The sequence below is a fragment of the Schistocerca gregaria genome, chromosome 7 (genome assembly GCF_023897955.1).
Source record: "Schistocerca gregaria isolate iqSchGreg1 chromosome 7, iqSchGreg1.2, whole genome shotgun sequence".
In the NCBI taxonomy this organism is placed as follows: domain Eukaryota; kingdom Metazoa; phylum Arthropoda; class Insecta; order Orthoptera; family Acrididae; genus Schistocerca; species Schistocerca gregaria.
Genome location: NC_064926.1, coordinates 122,460,859 through 122,477,522, shown reverse-complemented (window position 1 = coordinate 122,477,522; position 16,664 = coordinate 122,460,859).

Sequence of the window (16,664 nt, the reverse complement as noted above, 5' to 3'; positions counted from 1 at the left end):
CCTGTCTCTGTGTGCTGTTTCATAGAATTTTTTCTCTTCTAATACTAAGCTACATTCACTATGATGAGGAATACTGTTATCCTCAAATATAATTCGCGTTAATAACATGTTATTTACTTCGTAAAGATGTTTACACATTATTTATTCTGTTTTGTTCTAATGCTCATGTGTGAAGTTGATGTTTCAAAAGTTATTCTGATCTTTTATGTATGTACTTATGTCGTAATTTTTGTAACACTGATGTATTTGCTATTTCGATTCTTTTGTAAAGCCTGTACTACTGCAAATGTTATCTGTATTGTTATGTTCTTTAAAGATGTATTTTGTACCTTTGTCATTGCATTCTTATGTTATAAAATTGTAACTGACACCAGTTCATCAAATTAAGTAACTTGTAAATTACATTTCACTGCACACATTTCTGTTGGTCATAGTATATGGACAATATGTGAGAAGTAGGGACTGATAGTGTTTGCACGTGTGTTAATAATTCGGTAAGGGACTGGATAACAGCATTGCTGGTTGTAAGGACATTTCAAAAACAATTTTTGTGAGTGCATAAGTGGTGGTTATGGACTTGCTATATTATCCGCAAGGCTCTTCAATGGTGATTGTGCGCCTGCACAGTCAAACAGATGGTTGCTGGCCATCTCTACAAGGACTACAGTGGGTCTACACCTTTGATGACCCACCAATACCATTATTTCTACAAGGACTGCAGTGGGTCTGCACCTCTGGTGGCCCACCAATAGTAATCTCTACCAGGACTACAGTGGGTCTGCTCTGTGATGACCTACCTACCGATAGTCTTCAACGTCGACTGACTCTGCTGTGGCCCATTACCTGTCTGCATGTCAAGAGTCAGCACTGTGTTTCATTGGAAGGACAACACTACTTCTTCAAGACTGCTTAGAAATCCACTACTTCCAAGTGCAATTTCTTTTATTGCTCAGACTTTGAAAAAAAAAACACTGCAATTTTACTGTGATGAACGATCAGGACTGTCTTTATGGACTGTGAGAGAATTTTAGCTTCTGGCCAACATTGTATCAATAAGTGTGTGCATTTGATATCCTTGTAATAGTAATTATGAAAAATTTTATCAAATCATCATTGGCCACTGCCCAAAACAATTTTGTAAAAATTTTTTGTTGGGAGCATGGGGGCTATGTAAGTAGGCTGTTTAGGTTTTCTTATTGGTAACGCCGCTTAGCGCTCGGTATGAAAAATCACTGGGTGTGCTGTGCGCAGTCTGTGTTTAGTTTGCATTGTTGTCTGCCATTGTAGTGTTGAGCTGCGGCAGCTGGATGCTAACAGCGCGTAGCGTTGCGCAGTTGGAGGTGAGCCGCCAGCAGTGGTGGACGTGGGGAGAGAGATGGCGGAGTTTTGAATTTTGTAAGAATTGGTGTTACGAACTGATATATATATTATGACTATTAAGGTAAATACATTGTTTGTTCTGTATTAAAATCTTTCATTTGCTAACTATGCCTATCAGTAGTTAGTGCCTTCAGTAGTTTGAATCTTTTATTTAGCTGGCAGTAGTGGCGCTCGCTGTATTGCAGTAGCTTGAGAAACGAAGATTTTTGTGAGGTAAGTGATTTGTGAAATGTATAGGTTAATGCTAGTCAGGGCCATTCTTTTGTATGGATTATTGAAAGTCAGATTGCGTTGCGCTAAAAATATTGTGTGTCAGTTTAAGCACAGTCTTGTATAAATTTTCAAAGGGGACGTTTCATATAGACCAGTCGTGTACAATTTTTCTGAGGGGACGTTTCAAAGTGATAACTAAAGTATGGAACGAAGAGATGATACCTGAAGAGTAGCAGGAGTCGATTCTGATCCCAATTTTTAAGAAAAGTGACAAAATGAATTGTAGTCATTATAGAGGGATATCGCTATTACCAGTATGTACTACAATTTTCTCGAATATTCTGTTAAGCAGATTACACCATATGCAGATGAAATTGTGGGGGATTACCAAGCCGGCTTTAGGAGGAACAGATCACCTATAGACCAAATATTCGCCCTGCGTCAAATTTAGGAAAAGAAATGGGAATACAACAAACCAGTTCATAATCTTTTCATAGATTTTACAAAAGCATATGATTCAGTATTGCAGTCAAAATTGTACAGAATTCTTTTGGAACTTGGAATACGAAAGAAGTATGTTAGACTTATAGAAGCAAGTTTGAAAAACACAAAAGGTAGAGTACGCGTGGGGAAATCGGAGTCAGAAGAATTTGTAATAAAGAACGGATTTAAGCAGGGAGATGGCCTGTCTCCGCTACTTTTTAATTTGGTCCTAGGGTATATTGTACGAATGGCAGCAGATAATTCAGAGGGTGTAGAGTTAATTGGAAATATTAAGATATTAGAGTATGCAGATGATCTAAACATCATTAGCGATAGGAAAGAATCTGTAACAGCAAATGCTAATGCGTTAATCAAGGCTAGTGAAGATGTAGGTCTAAGGGTAAGTGAAGACAAAACTAAATACCTGGTTACTACTAGAATGCCGACAGCAGTAGATCAGGAAATGTTAAGAGTTGGTGACATGCAGTTCGAATAAGTGAACACATTTAAATATGAAGGCGTGAACATCACTTCGAAAAATGAGATTGAATCCGAATTGAAGAAGAGATTACGGGCGGGATATGCGTGCTACTTCTCACTGAAGAAATTACTTTCATCACGTATATTGTCTAGGAATTTAAAGCTTAGAATATACAAAACTATTATTCTACCAGTTATGCTGTATGGGTGTGAGACTTGGTCTCTCACTGTGCAAAATGAAAAGCCGTTTCGAGTATTTGAAAACAAACTTTTGAGGAAAATTTTCGGAGCAAAAAGGGATGGCGAAAACTGCATAACGAAGAGGTTTACGAACTCTATTCAAGCCCTGAGATAATCAGTATTATTAAATCACATAGGCTGCGATGGGCGGGTCACGTAGCTCGAATGGATGAGGGCAGGGCAGCGCTCAAAGTACTGGTAGGGCACCTAAAACGAAAACGTCCTGTGGGAAGACCGAGGCGTAGATGGGAGGAGAATGTGAAGGCTGATTTGGGGAGCTTAGGTATTGAAGGTGAATGGAAGGAAATAGTCCAAGACAGTGACAAATGGCGAAAATACGTTGCTGCGGTAATGGACTCTCGATTCTGGTATGACCAGTGAGTAAGTAAGTAAGACTGGTTTCGACCACTACTGTGATCATCTTCAGACCAATGAGTAAGAACCTGCTTACTGCTACTAGTGATTCTCCAGCAGAACATATTTATATGTTTTGACGATGCCATTATGGCCTTATCACTTTAGGACATGGTGAAAAAAAGATCTGAGGATGGTTATTACAGACTGAAACCGGTCATCGTCTAAGGAATTCATATTGTGATCAGTGACTGGAATAGAAAAGCATTTTATAGTATTGAATCACTGTTTGTATATGCGATTATGCCGCAATTGGTGAAATACATTGTGATCAAGACTGTTTTTGACAGTAGATATTTGTAACACGCTGATCACTATTCACTCCCATAATCTATTCAAAAGTTCCAAAATAGTTCCAAAGGCTCTGAGCACTAGGGGACTTAACATCTGTGGTCATCAGTCCCCTAGAACTTAGAACTACTTAAACCTAACTAACCTAAGGACATCACACACATCCATGCCCGAGGCAGGATTCGAACCTGCGACCGTAGCGGTCACGCGGTTCCAGACTGAAGCGCCTAGAACCGTATTCAAAAGTAATGGCACAAAATCGGTTTACTTTTCAAAGCAAAAGAAATTCGAGAACTGTGTCTACTAAATATTAAGTTAACACGCAGAAGCTCAAGAAACTAAAGTACCAAAGCACACAGATGTAACAACACAATTCGCTCCCGGTTAGAAACTCGTAACATCTCACAAAATCGGTTACCTCCTTTGCTGTTTATGTCTCGACTGTCTGCTACTGTCTGACTAGCTGAGAAATGCCAACCAGTGGTCACTAGCTCTCAAAACAAACGAACATACGACTATCGACACGCGCTATAAAGAAATGATTCCACAGAAATGTCGTTCTTTCCGTAACGGGTTTGGTTTTACAACTGTAGTGTAGAAACTGCGTTACACAGCATTGCTTCAATGTCTCGCCCTGTAATATCTTTTAATTTTATTTTCAACGTTACAGTTAAAAAATTATGTTATGATAATGAAACATATAAAAGGCTTCACCTAATTTCTTTTTAAAAAAATTAGTGAATCGGGCTGCCCATAGGTGACACGATAAAGCTGGTTACTTGGTAACTCATTTCTCTCTTACATTTGAGTATTCAGGCAGCAGAAAGGACAGAAATTGACATTGCACAGACATACGCACAAACGTTACGTACAGAAGGCGGTAAATCCCTACTGCTTGACAAAGCTTCAGTAGCATGTAAGGCATGAAATAATGGGTATATCGACAGCCAGTAAGTCGGAGTTTATTGAACCTTGTAGCGGCTATAGAACTTACTATTAGTAGTGCCCTCCCTTTATTGTAACTTTACACGTTGTAATATAACAGCAGCTGCTATCATGGTAGAATGCGCCGTCTGCACCATCTGGCTGAATTAAAACTGCTAGTTCCCCAGTCTCGTTCCCGGATTTCTATCTTTGTAAATTGTTGCTTGCTGTGCAAAAAGATGATTCTCGAGTTGCAGTACAGAACAGTTAATTAACTGCAGATATTCACAATGACGTCTCGAAAACAACATGTGAAAGATCGATCGTGATCCCTTGAAATGGCTCTGAGCGCTCTGAGACTTAACATCTGAAGTCATCACTAACCTAAGGACATCGCACACATCCATGCCCCTGGCAGGATTCGTTCCTGCGACCGTAGCGGTCACGCGGTTCCAGACTGAAGAGCCTACAACCGTTCAGGCCATATTGGCCGGCGTCCCCTGGAAATACGCTACTGGGCATTAAAATTGCTACACCATGAATAAATGCAGATGATAAACGGGTTTCATTGGACAAATATATTATACTAGAAAAGACACGTGATTACATTTTCACGCAATCTGGGTGCATAGTTCCTGAGAAATCATTACCCAGATCTACCACCTTTGGCCGTAATAACGGCCTCGATACGCCTGGGCATTGAGTCAGACGGAGCATGGATGGCGTGTGCAAGTACAGCTGCACGATACCACAGTTCATCGAGTAACTGGCGTATAGTGACGAGCCAGTTGCTCGGCCACCATTGACCAGACGTTTGCAGTTGGTGAGAGATCTGGAGCATGTGCTGACCAGGGCAGCAGTTGAACATTTTCTGCAGGACCTGCAACATGCGGTCGTGCATTATCCTGATGAAACGTAGGGTTTCGCAGGTCCGGAATAAAGGGTAGAGGCACAGGTCGTAACACATCTGAAATGTAACGTCCACTGTTCAAAGTGCTGTCAATGCTAACAAGAGGTGACCGAGACCTGTAACCAATGGCACCCAATACCATCACGCCGGGTGATACGCCAGTATGACGATGACGAATACACGCTTCCAATGTGCGTTCACCGCTATGTCGCCAAACACGAATGCGACCATTATGTTGCAGCAAACAGAACCTTGATTCATCCGAAAAAATGACGTTTTTGCCATTAGTGCACCCAGGTTCGTCGTTGAGTACACCATCGCAGGCGCTCCTCTCTTTGATGCAGCGTCAAGGGTAACTGGAGCCACGGTCTCCGAGATGCTAGTCCATGCTGCTGCAAACGCCGTCGAACTGTTCGCGCAAATGGTTGTTGTCTTGCAAATGTCCCCATCTGTTGACTCAGGGATCCCTTACAGCCATGCGGATAAGACGCCTGTCATCTCGACAACTAGTGATACGAGGCCGTTGGGATCCAGCACGGCGTTCCGTACTACCCTCCTGAACGCACCGATTCCATATTTTGCTAACAGTCATTGGATCTCTACCAAAGCGAGCAGCAATGTCGCGGTACGATAAACCACAATCGCGGTAGGCTACAATACGACTTTATCAATGTCGGAAACGGGATGGTACGCATTTCTCCTCCTTACACGAGACACCACAACAACGTTTCATCAGGCAACGCCGGTCAACTACTGTTTGTGTATGAGAAAGCGGTTCAAAACTTTCCTCGTGTCAGCACGTTGTATGTGTCGCCACCGGCGCTAACCTTGTGTGAATGCTCTGAAAAGCTAATCACTTGCATATCACAGCATCTTCTTCCTGTCAGTTAAATTTCGCGTCTGTAGCATGTCATCTTCGTGGTGTAGCAATTTTAATAACTGTAGTGTAATGAACACAAAATGTACTGGTGGGATAACAGATCTACGGGAACCGTCATCCTGATGGCTAAAGCGCGGCGTACGATGAGGTACTGTGCAGCGTGGGGTAGGGAAGCAGAGCCGGACGTCCTAGCTCGTCTCGGTAAGTTTCGTTATGTGGACTACGCCGGTAGCCTACCACTGCCCCTGAACTGCGAGAGCAATGGAACTGCACTGCACTGGAACTGGATTTAGGACTGGAACTGGCCTGCTGGAGGGTGTGCCTGGCCTCATGTACCCACCAGGCGGAAATACGTTTGCGTCTACGTGATGTGCAGACGGTGTCTTTTGTTCGATGACGTCCCGCCGCCGGACGGCGTGGCCGTGCAGTTCTAGGCGCTTCAGTCTGGAGCCGCGTGACCGCTACGGTCGCAGATTCGAAGCCTGCCTCGAGTATGGATGTATGTAGTGTCTTTAGGTTAGTTACGTTTAAGTGGTTCTAAGCTCTGGGGGACTGATGACCACGGCAGTTGTTTTCTACCTACATAAATGATCTTTTGGATAGGGTGGACAGCAATGTGCGGCTGTTTGCTAATGATGCTGTGGTGTACGGGAAGGTGTCGTCGTTGAGTGACTGTCGGAGGATGCAAGATGACTTGGACAGGATTTGTGATTGGTGTAAAGAATGGCCGCTGACTCCCAACATAGATAAACGTCAATTAATGCACGTGAATACGAAAAAGAATCCTGTAATGTTTGAATACTCCATTAGTTGTGTAGCGCTTGACACAATCACGGCGATTAAATATTTGGACGTGATATTGCAGAGCGATATGAAGTGGGATAAGCATGTGATGGTAGTTGTGGGGAAGGCGGATAGTCGTCTTCGGTTCGTTGGTAGAATTTTGGGAAGATGTGGTTCATCTGTAAAGGAAACCGCTTAAAAATACTAATACGACCTATTCTTGAGTACCGACCGCGGTGGTCTCGCGGTTCTAGGCGCACAGTCCGGAACCGTGCGACTGCGACGGTCGCAGGTTCGAAACCTGCCTCGGTCATGGATGTGTGTGATGTCCTTAGGTTAGTTAGGTTTAAGTAGTTCTAAGTTCTAGGGGACTGATGAACACAGATGTTAAGTCCGATAGTGCTCAGAGCCATTTTTATTCTTGAGTACTGCTCGAGCGTTTGGGATCCCTATCAGGTCGGATTGAGGGAAGACATTGAAGCAATTCAGAGGCGGGATTTGTTACTGGTAGGTTTGATCATCACGCTAGTGTTACGGAAATGCATCAGGAAGTCTGGTGGCAGTCTCTGGAGTAAAGGAGGCGTTCTTTTCGTGAATCGCTACTGAGCAAATTTAGAGAACCAGCATTTGAGGCTGACTGCAGTACAATTTACTGCCGACAACTTACATTTCACGGAGAGACCACAAAGATAACAAAGATTAGTCTCGTACAGAGGCATATAGGCAGTCATTTTTCCCTCCTGTTTCGGGGTGGAACAGGGCGAGAAGATTCTAGTTATGGTACGAGGTACACTCCGCCACGCACCGTATGGTGGATTGCCTAGTTTGTATGTAGATGTACATGTTAAGTCCCATAGTGCTCAGAGCCATTTGAACCAATTTGAACAGGGTCGCCGGTTTTCTGGTGCGCGCGCTCCTCAGAAACCCCCCCCTATATATGAACGCATTGCTTGTGTACTGCGCAGTGTCGTTACCTATGGTGCCTGTCTGGTATGAATACTAGAATTGTGCTGTACTAAACTTAAGGTTCGGTAGTTTAGGTACACTACTTAAATGACGTAGTAAATGGTAGGTTTACCGGTAGCACTGGTAGCATTGGTATTGAAAGAAACATAGGGAGGTAATGTGGGAGACGATGAACTTTCTTTTGTATGGTTATTTGTTTTGTACATAATTACAACCAAACAGGATTCATTGGATATTTTATATACTTACAAAACATAAATTGTATTTTACAAGCAATAAAAATTATTTGATCCGCTTAACTCCTGCATTTTTTGTAACTAAAGGAATTTACATACACAAACATAAAAATATAATTATTATTGTTATTTTGTAGTCAATAGAAAGTTCTTCATCATGATCAAAGGCAAAAGATTTCCACTATTATTTATTATGCTTATAGGTAACAGAAACTTTTATGTAAGTTCGACGAAGTACTGCGGCGATGTTATATTTTTGTTGTGTGGTTTATTTTAATTTTGAGTTGTGTTAAGAAAATCCAATTCTCCAGCGCTATATGACAAATTTCTATTTTTTTCTTTATTTTTACCACAAACAAATTACAAATCAAAAATTTTCCAACAATTCCTAAATTAATCATTGACAGTTTCAGTTTTTCTGTAAACACTGGTTACTTTTAGGTAACCTTTGTAGAGCAAAAATAATCTGTATGTTACACGGCCCTTTATATAGCCTCATTCAGTTTCTAGAGTGGTCACTGCTTCCAATTCTCAGAGGAATCTAGTAAGACACTGATCGCATACGTAAAGAAAACAATCATTACGAATCAACACTCGATGGGTTTGCAATACATCTAACGTACAGGCACTGTAGGTATGACCTAAACTGACCAAAGCTACTAGGAAAATTTCCGTACTTAGGGTAGATTAAAGCAACGGCCTTGACGCAGTGGATACACCGGTTTCCGTGTGATCACCTAAGTTAAGCGCTGTCGGGCGTGGCCGGAATTTGGATGGGTGACCATCCAGCCGCCATGCGCTGTTGCCATTTTTCGTGGTGCACTCAGCCTGGTGATCCTAACTGAGGAGCTACTCGACCGGATAGTAGCGCCTCCGGTCGAAGAAAACCATCATAATGACCGGGACACCGATGTGCTGACCACACGCCCTTCCTTTGTGCATCCTGAACTGAGGATGACACAGCGGTCGGATGGTCCCAATGGGCCACTTGTGGCCTGAAGACGGAGTGCTGTGGTAGTTGACAAAAGCGTATGCTACTTTCAGAACTCTAGTGAATATACAGTCGGTGGAGGAGAGACATTTGCAAGCGACGTATAGGCAACTCCACATGGCAAAGATGTCGGACTGGATGCGGACATATGCGACCTACTGTCCATATGTAACACTCAGTGTGTGTGTTCCTCCCTTAGTGGCGTTGAATCTAACTATCCCCAAAACTTGTCAGCAGTTGAGTTTAAAGTGAACTGACGGAGATTTTTTCTTGTGTTGCACCTGAAACCATAGATCCTCGTCTACCTTTTGTCAGTTTGACGCACAGAGGTGGGATGCTTCCACTATGGGCCCGCTGGAAAGAAATGAGTTCGGTATACAGCGTCTGAGGAGACCTCGCCACGAACACGACGTGTTCTGAAGGGTCGGAATAGTCGCAGATCTGTGGCAGCACCGCTTAAATCCACACCAGTTTTCTACTTCGTTCACTGTATCGTGAACAGATAACCGAAGAAAATTTAATATGGCTGACAAGTACCGACAGGTTGGCATTAATGACTGGTAACAGTCTCATAGGGTCATATACTTTGCCAAACATGTTAACAAGCGCGGTTTGTAACGGGTTGTTTGTAGTCCAAGTTATTTGCGCTATTGGAGAAAGTTACCGTTGCGAAAGACAACAAACATGGTTTGTACTCTGGTTATATCTCACGGTGCAGTACCCACTAATTAACGTGCAGGGTCCTTATCTTTCAACCGAGCATAAATACAGACCACTGCATTTTCTACGCCTTTTATGGGAGTACATTACATAAACGTGTAACGAGGGAGTGACAACGAGCACATATTACAGGAGGAAGCGTTCCACTCACGTGACACCGCAGGCTGTCTACCTAATAGCTTTCGAGGCACCAAAAATTTGAATTTCAAATGCTGTCATAATCTATTCATTACGATGTATAATATTACGTTAAAGGTTTAAGACATTAAGTCAGATATTAAATTTAGCAACTGTGTGTACATGTATGTCTGGAGGTGGCGTAATTCAAGGTGCTCGAATTATTCAGACTATATTTACGCAGTCTATTAGAAGGAGAGCACTTAGTAGCTTCTAACGAACTTTACACATATTTTCAAATCTTTTCGAATCTTTCTGCTGCTGACACTTTCCACAAGACAACGTAATGAAACAAAAAAATTATCGCTTACTACATGTGTGCTGTTCATATAGCAGTGTTTCAGCATCAGGCATGAACTTTCAATTTACTGCTTTTTGTCTTCTAATTCTATCCCCAACACGTTTTGCGGTGTCCACGTATACCGCCGAATCCAAGTACAAAATTATATCATAGCACGATACATGTTCCATGAGATATGATGTAAACATGCAGAGCAACTTACCCGGAACATACTCATCCAGTCAGTTTTGGTTTTTGCGTTAATCTACCGGTTAATATTTGAAATTAGTTATAACAGTCTAGAAGCTGAGCGGTTTCAATCATCACATAATCATCTGCAGATCAATGGCCATGTTGAGTGCTCTCAATGGCTCTGAGCACTATGGGACTCAACTTCTGAGGTCAACAGTCCCCTAGAACTTAGAACTACTTAAACCTAACTAGCCTAAGGACATCACACACGTCCATCACCGAGGCAGGATTGGAACCTGCGACCGTAGCGGTCTCGCGGTTCCATACTGTAGCGCCTAGAACCGCACGGCCACGCCGGCCGGCAGACATGTTGATCGACAATGGTTGTGCATGGAGAAGGAAACGTTGAATGACAATACTCATATGAGGAGTTGACTGCCGCCATGCAGCGGTTCCTGCTCAATGCACAGCCATTGTCCGTAATACGGCGGTAGGTATGGAGATGATCTCCTGGTGATCGAAACAGGTCACCTCTTAAAAAACGTGCCTTGCCATCTAAACTGTTATATTTAGTTTAAAAGATTGATCGCTGATATCTCCAGTAATGTTTTCAAATATGATTAAGGGTGAATAATTGGAAAGTAATAAAAGAAACATACGTGAAGATGGTATCTGTTCTTTCGGACATGCAGCTCGTTAGATTGAAATTATAATGAAATGAATACCCCTAGCTGCATACAAGCGTTGATATTAGTCAAAGGGGACAGCAGTCGAAAATATGTGCCCCCGATCGGGTGTCGAACCCGGGATCTCCTGCTTACAGACAGACGCTCTATCCATTGTTCGTTGTGTATGTTCGGGACGGACGTTCCATGACACCTGTTAAAGTTGATCGGTGATCCGTTTACTCAGTTTTTTGTTACAGAAGGCAGCTAACCCTCTGACCGAACATGCTAAGCTACCGTGCCACCTGTGGTAGACGCTCTATCGATCTGAGCCAACGAGGACACAGAGGATAGTGCGACTGCAGGGACTTATCTCTGACACGCCTCCCGTAAGACCCACGTTCCCAACTGATTGTCCCGCCCTATATTCATAGTGCCCCGCCCATTCTACTCATTACTCGCGGCGTTTTGCCGATTCCCGTAAGAGTTCGGGCACTGTTTCTGCATCCGCGCAGAAGAAGATGATCAAATGACCTGTGATCGTGGCATCTGCTCTTCCTGAAGTTGCGAATGTGGGTCTCACAGGAGGCGTGCCAGAGATAAGTCCCTACAGTCGCACTATCCTCTGTATGCTCGGTGGCTCAGCTGGATAGAGCGTCTGCGTTATAAGCAGGAGATCCCGAGATCGAGTCCCTGCCGGGGCACACATTTTCAACTGTCACCTTTGATTTATAACAACTCCTGTATTCAGTAGAGGTATTCATTTCACTGTAATTTAATCATAATTAGTATTTTGCGTCTTCGACTATAAAAGTTGTATATGCTGAACGTTACACATTAAATCGCTTGCAAAACAATCAGAAGTCTGAAACTATTTTATACATGAAATTTCGGTTATACAGGGTATCCCACGAGGAATGGTACAAATTCAGGCATATGACAGGAATGACATTTCGACGTTGAAATGTCTAGTAAACGTGGGCTCTGAAATGCACACCTTCAGAGCTATGAGCATGCCTTCATTTTCAATATTTTGGAACAAATCTCTTCTACTGCAAGCTCTTTGTGTCCTATATTTTCGACCGAATTAGTACGGACAAGAAAAAGTTTTTAGTAACCTTGTGGCCTGAATTTATTTCTTAAGAGCCACGAGCTACTTTTCAGTAGAAGATACGTGTTTTACGCTGTCGAAGATGACCAAGGGCTCATAGCTCTTAAGGTATGCATATCAGACCCACGTTTACTACAATTTTTAGTCATGAATTATCGCTTCCGTTATACCCATAAATTCTGACAGTACTTCCTGGGACAACCTGTATAAAGAATTGGGTTGGGGGTGGGAAGGGGGGAGGGCAAGGGATTGCTAGTTATTTGAGATGGGCTGAAGGGTGTGTAAGAATGAACGGGAACCAAACCCCCTGTATTGTCAACAGGTAAATGGATGGCTCTCATAGAACATAATGACTTACATCTTAGCGTCTGCTTGCTTCAGGACACGTGTAACAGTTTTTTGTCCCATTCTGAAGAGACGCGTAAGAGTGGAGCCACGGCGTGCCGAGCGCAGCCGGCAGTCCCCGCCTGGCGCTCTCCGGGACGCCCAACTTGGGCGCGAAGCCGTAATCCTGCGCCATGCCGCCGCCCATTTCCATCCTCCGAAAATAAACTTGTTTTCTTGTTTACATTTCGCGCGCGCGCTGCCTGCCACTTCCCGGCGGCGCGAAAGGGCCCACACCCCAGCCTTCAACCCCCTCCACTCCCCCCCCCCCCCCCCCCCCCCCGGCACCCATCCAGCGCCAGCCAGTCGTCGTCGTCGCCTCCGCCGCTTTTCCGATACGCCCTCCCCGCTGCAATCCCGCTGCTCCTTTCACCTCGTGCTTGACACGCTTCATTGAGCAAAGAACGAGTCTGAAAATACTGCCAGCAATGATTACATATACTCAGTCAACTATGTGGATTTTCTATAAATAGAATCACTGACGAGGTGAGAGTCTCAGATGAGGCCAACCGATTTGTCTCACGTTTGGCAGGTCGCTTCTGCAGCACCTAAAATAAAGATACCTCCTTGTTTCTGAGGAAACTGTCCATAAAGTTCATAATGACAATCGACTTAAAATTGACGAGGTCGATAGATAACTCAAAACTGAGACTCTCTCGTCACCGTATATGCGATCCACAGACGTTTATATTCTAAGAAACCGAAAAAAGGTTTTGGTTGGTTGTTTTAGGGAAGGAGACCAGACAGCGTGGTTCAAAAATGGTTCAAATGGCTCTGAATACTATGGGACTCAACTGCTGTGGTCATCAGTCCCCTAGAACTTAGAACTACTTAAACCTAAGCACATCACACACGTCCATGCCCGAGGCAGGATTCGAACCTGCGACCGTAGCAGTCGCACGGTTCCGGACTGCGCGCCTAGAACCACGAGACCACCGCGGCCGGCGACAGCGTGGTCATCGGTCTCATCGGATTAGGGAAGGATGGGGAAGGAAGTCGGCCGTGCCCTTTCAGAGGAGCCATCCCGGCATTTGCCTGGAGTGATTTAGGAAAATCACGGAAAAACTAAATCTGGATGGCTGGACGCGGGATTGAACCGTCGTCCTCCTGAATGCGAGCCCAGTGTCTAACCACTGCGCCACCTCTCCCGTTGGAAAAAAGTTTTTCTTTAGCCTGTCAACGTAGAACTTTAACGAACCTCTTGGAAAGCGGAGCTGACCTAATAAGCAAGGCATGTGCTGAGTAGCAGAGGAAATATGTTTGTTACTTACATGCATTTTGAAGTGTTTCTTTTTGATGTGTATTTCTGTTCGTATCAAACGTGGCGAGAACAGGACGGTTTATAAAGTACATAAATCAATAAGAAATAATAACAAAGTAGGTAAATACACACATTTGCATCAGCCAAGTTCCCAGAGCTCCTGAAGATCACAGACATAACCACGTGTGAGCAGCGCGTATTAGACGGAGGGGGTCCAACAAGCCGATCAGTTCCTGTCATTCCACCAGGAAGGAGGTATACGGCTCGTATTGTCTGTAGTTCAACCGTGCTTAGACGGTCATTACCGCGGTTCGATCGCGTCCACAGTGCCAGAAAGGGCTCTCAACAAGGGAAGTGTCCAGGCGTCTCGGAGTGAACCAACGCGATGTTGTTGGAGGAGATACAGAGAAAGACAGGAACTGTCGATGACATGCCTCGCTCAAGCCGCCCAAGGGCTACTACGGCAGTGGATCACCGCTACCTACGGATTATGGCTCGGAGGAACCCTGACAGTAACGCCACCAGGTTGAATAATGCTTTTCGTGCAGCCACACGACGTCGTGTTACGACTCAAACAGTGCGCAACAGGCTGCATGATGCGCAGCTTCACTTCTGACGTCCATGGCGAGGTCCATCTTTGCAACCACGACACCATACAGCGCGCTACAGGTGGGTCCAACAACATACCGAATGGACCTCTCAGGATTGGCATCACGTTCTCTTCAGAGATGAATGTCGCAATATGCTTTCAACCAGACAATCATCGGAGACGTGTTTGGAGGCAACCCGGTCAGGCTGAGCGCCTTGGACATACTGTCCAGCGAGTGCAGTGACGTGGAGGTTCTCTGCTGTTTTGGGGTGGCATTAAGTGAGGCCCACGACGCCACTGGTGGTCATGGAAGGCGCCGTAACGACTGTACGAGACGTGAATACCATCCCCTGATCAACAGTGCAACCATATACGCATCATATTGGCGAGACATTCTTGTTCATGGACGACAATTCGCTCCCCCATCGTGCACATCTTGTGAATGACTTCCTTCACGATAACTACGTCGCTCGACTTGAGTGGCCAGCATTTTCTGCACACATGAACGCCCTGGGATAGATAGAAAAGGACTGTTTATGGACGACGTGACCCATCAACCACTCTAAGGGATCTACGCCGAATTGCCGTTGAGGAGTGGAACAATCTTAACCAACAGTGCATAGATGAACTTGTGGATAGTATGCCACGACGAATAGGGGCATGCGTCAATGCAAGAGGACGTTCTACTGGGTATTAGATGTACCAGTGTGTACAGAAATTTGGACCACCACCTCTGAAGGTCTCGCTGTATGGTGGTACAACATGCAATGCGTGGTCTTCATGAGCAATAAAAAGGGGGACCAAGGTGATGCAAAACTTTGATTTGCGTATGCTCCTCAAGGATCAGAGATTAATGAAGGATTAAAACGTCGGCGAAAAGGCTTGCTCCGAATTTATCACGAGCTACAACGAACAGCACTACTTCACTGTTCATGATCAACTTTCAGCATCGGTTTTTCAGGTGATGTTATCGTGAGTCTGGCAAGCACCGAAATTAGTCTAAGAAAGTCGTGTTAGTTACACTATTTATAACTCAAGAACGGCTGGACCGATTTGGCTGAAAATTGGTGGAGAGGTAGCTTAGAACCAGAAGATGGACGTGGTATACTTTTTATCCCGTTCGACTGCTATAAAACGTGGTATAACAAAAACACATCTGGCACGGAATAACAAAACGCAAATGACAGCTAAACGTCTATGGTTAAGTATCAGTATATATCATTAATTAAAAATTTAAAGAAATAATTTGTGTTTTCTTCCAATCACCATTAACAATGCCGCGACCAAGACAATCGAATATTTCTCGACAACGCGGTAACACAAGAAGGATACAAAACATTATGAATGAAAGGACTGAAGAAGAACAACAAAATGCCCGTGAAGAGCGCCGCGTTAGCAGGGCTCGACTTCGTGCTTCTCAACCACAAGAGCAAGATGAGGCAGCCCGTCAAACGGCTCGGCTGGCAACGCGAAATCGTCGGGCGAACAACAGAGATCAACATGTAGATAATTTTCGAATCACAAGAAGAGATTTATCACGTGATGATTTGAATCGAGCAGCGTTTAGATACTATTGCAGCACTGATTGATGCTTGCATCCTTGCGTTTGCATTGGGCCGATGGACGTTGTTTGCGAGTATTGTGACTCATTGAAGTTCTCCGCAGAAACGCACGGATTGTGCTGCCTTAGTGGGAAAGTGAAAATGCCTTTATTGACTCCGCCACCTAAGCCATTGCATTCATTGCTTTGCGGCGAAACACCAGGATCAAGTAATTTTCTTGCAAACACCCAAAAATACAATAGTTGTTTCCAAATGGTCTCATTTGGGGCATACAGTGTCGATGAACGAGGATTTAATCCGACATTCAAGGTATTTATATATTTAATTTTGTACTTGCACACGATATAGTAGAAGAACAACTTAGTAGACTTATTCGTACGTATTATGCTTTATAATTAAAAAGAAAGTGTTTATAAATCAGTAATATTTTATGTTGTAGACACAAGGACAGATTCGCCATCGAACTGGATCATTGCTACCTCTCGAAGATGCACCGCATAACTTTTTACAAATATACTTCATGGGCAACGTG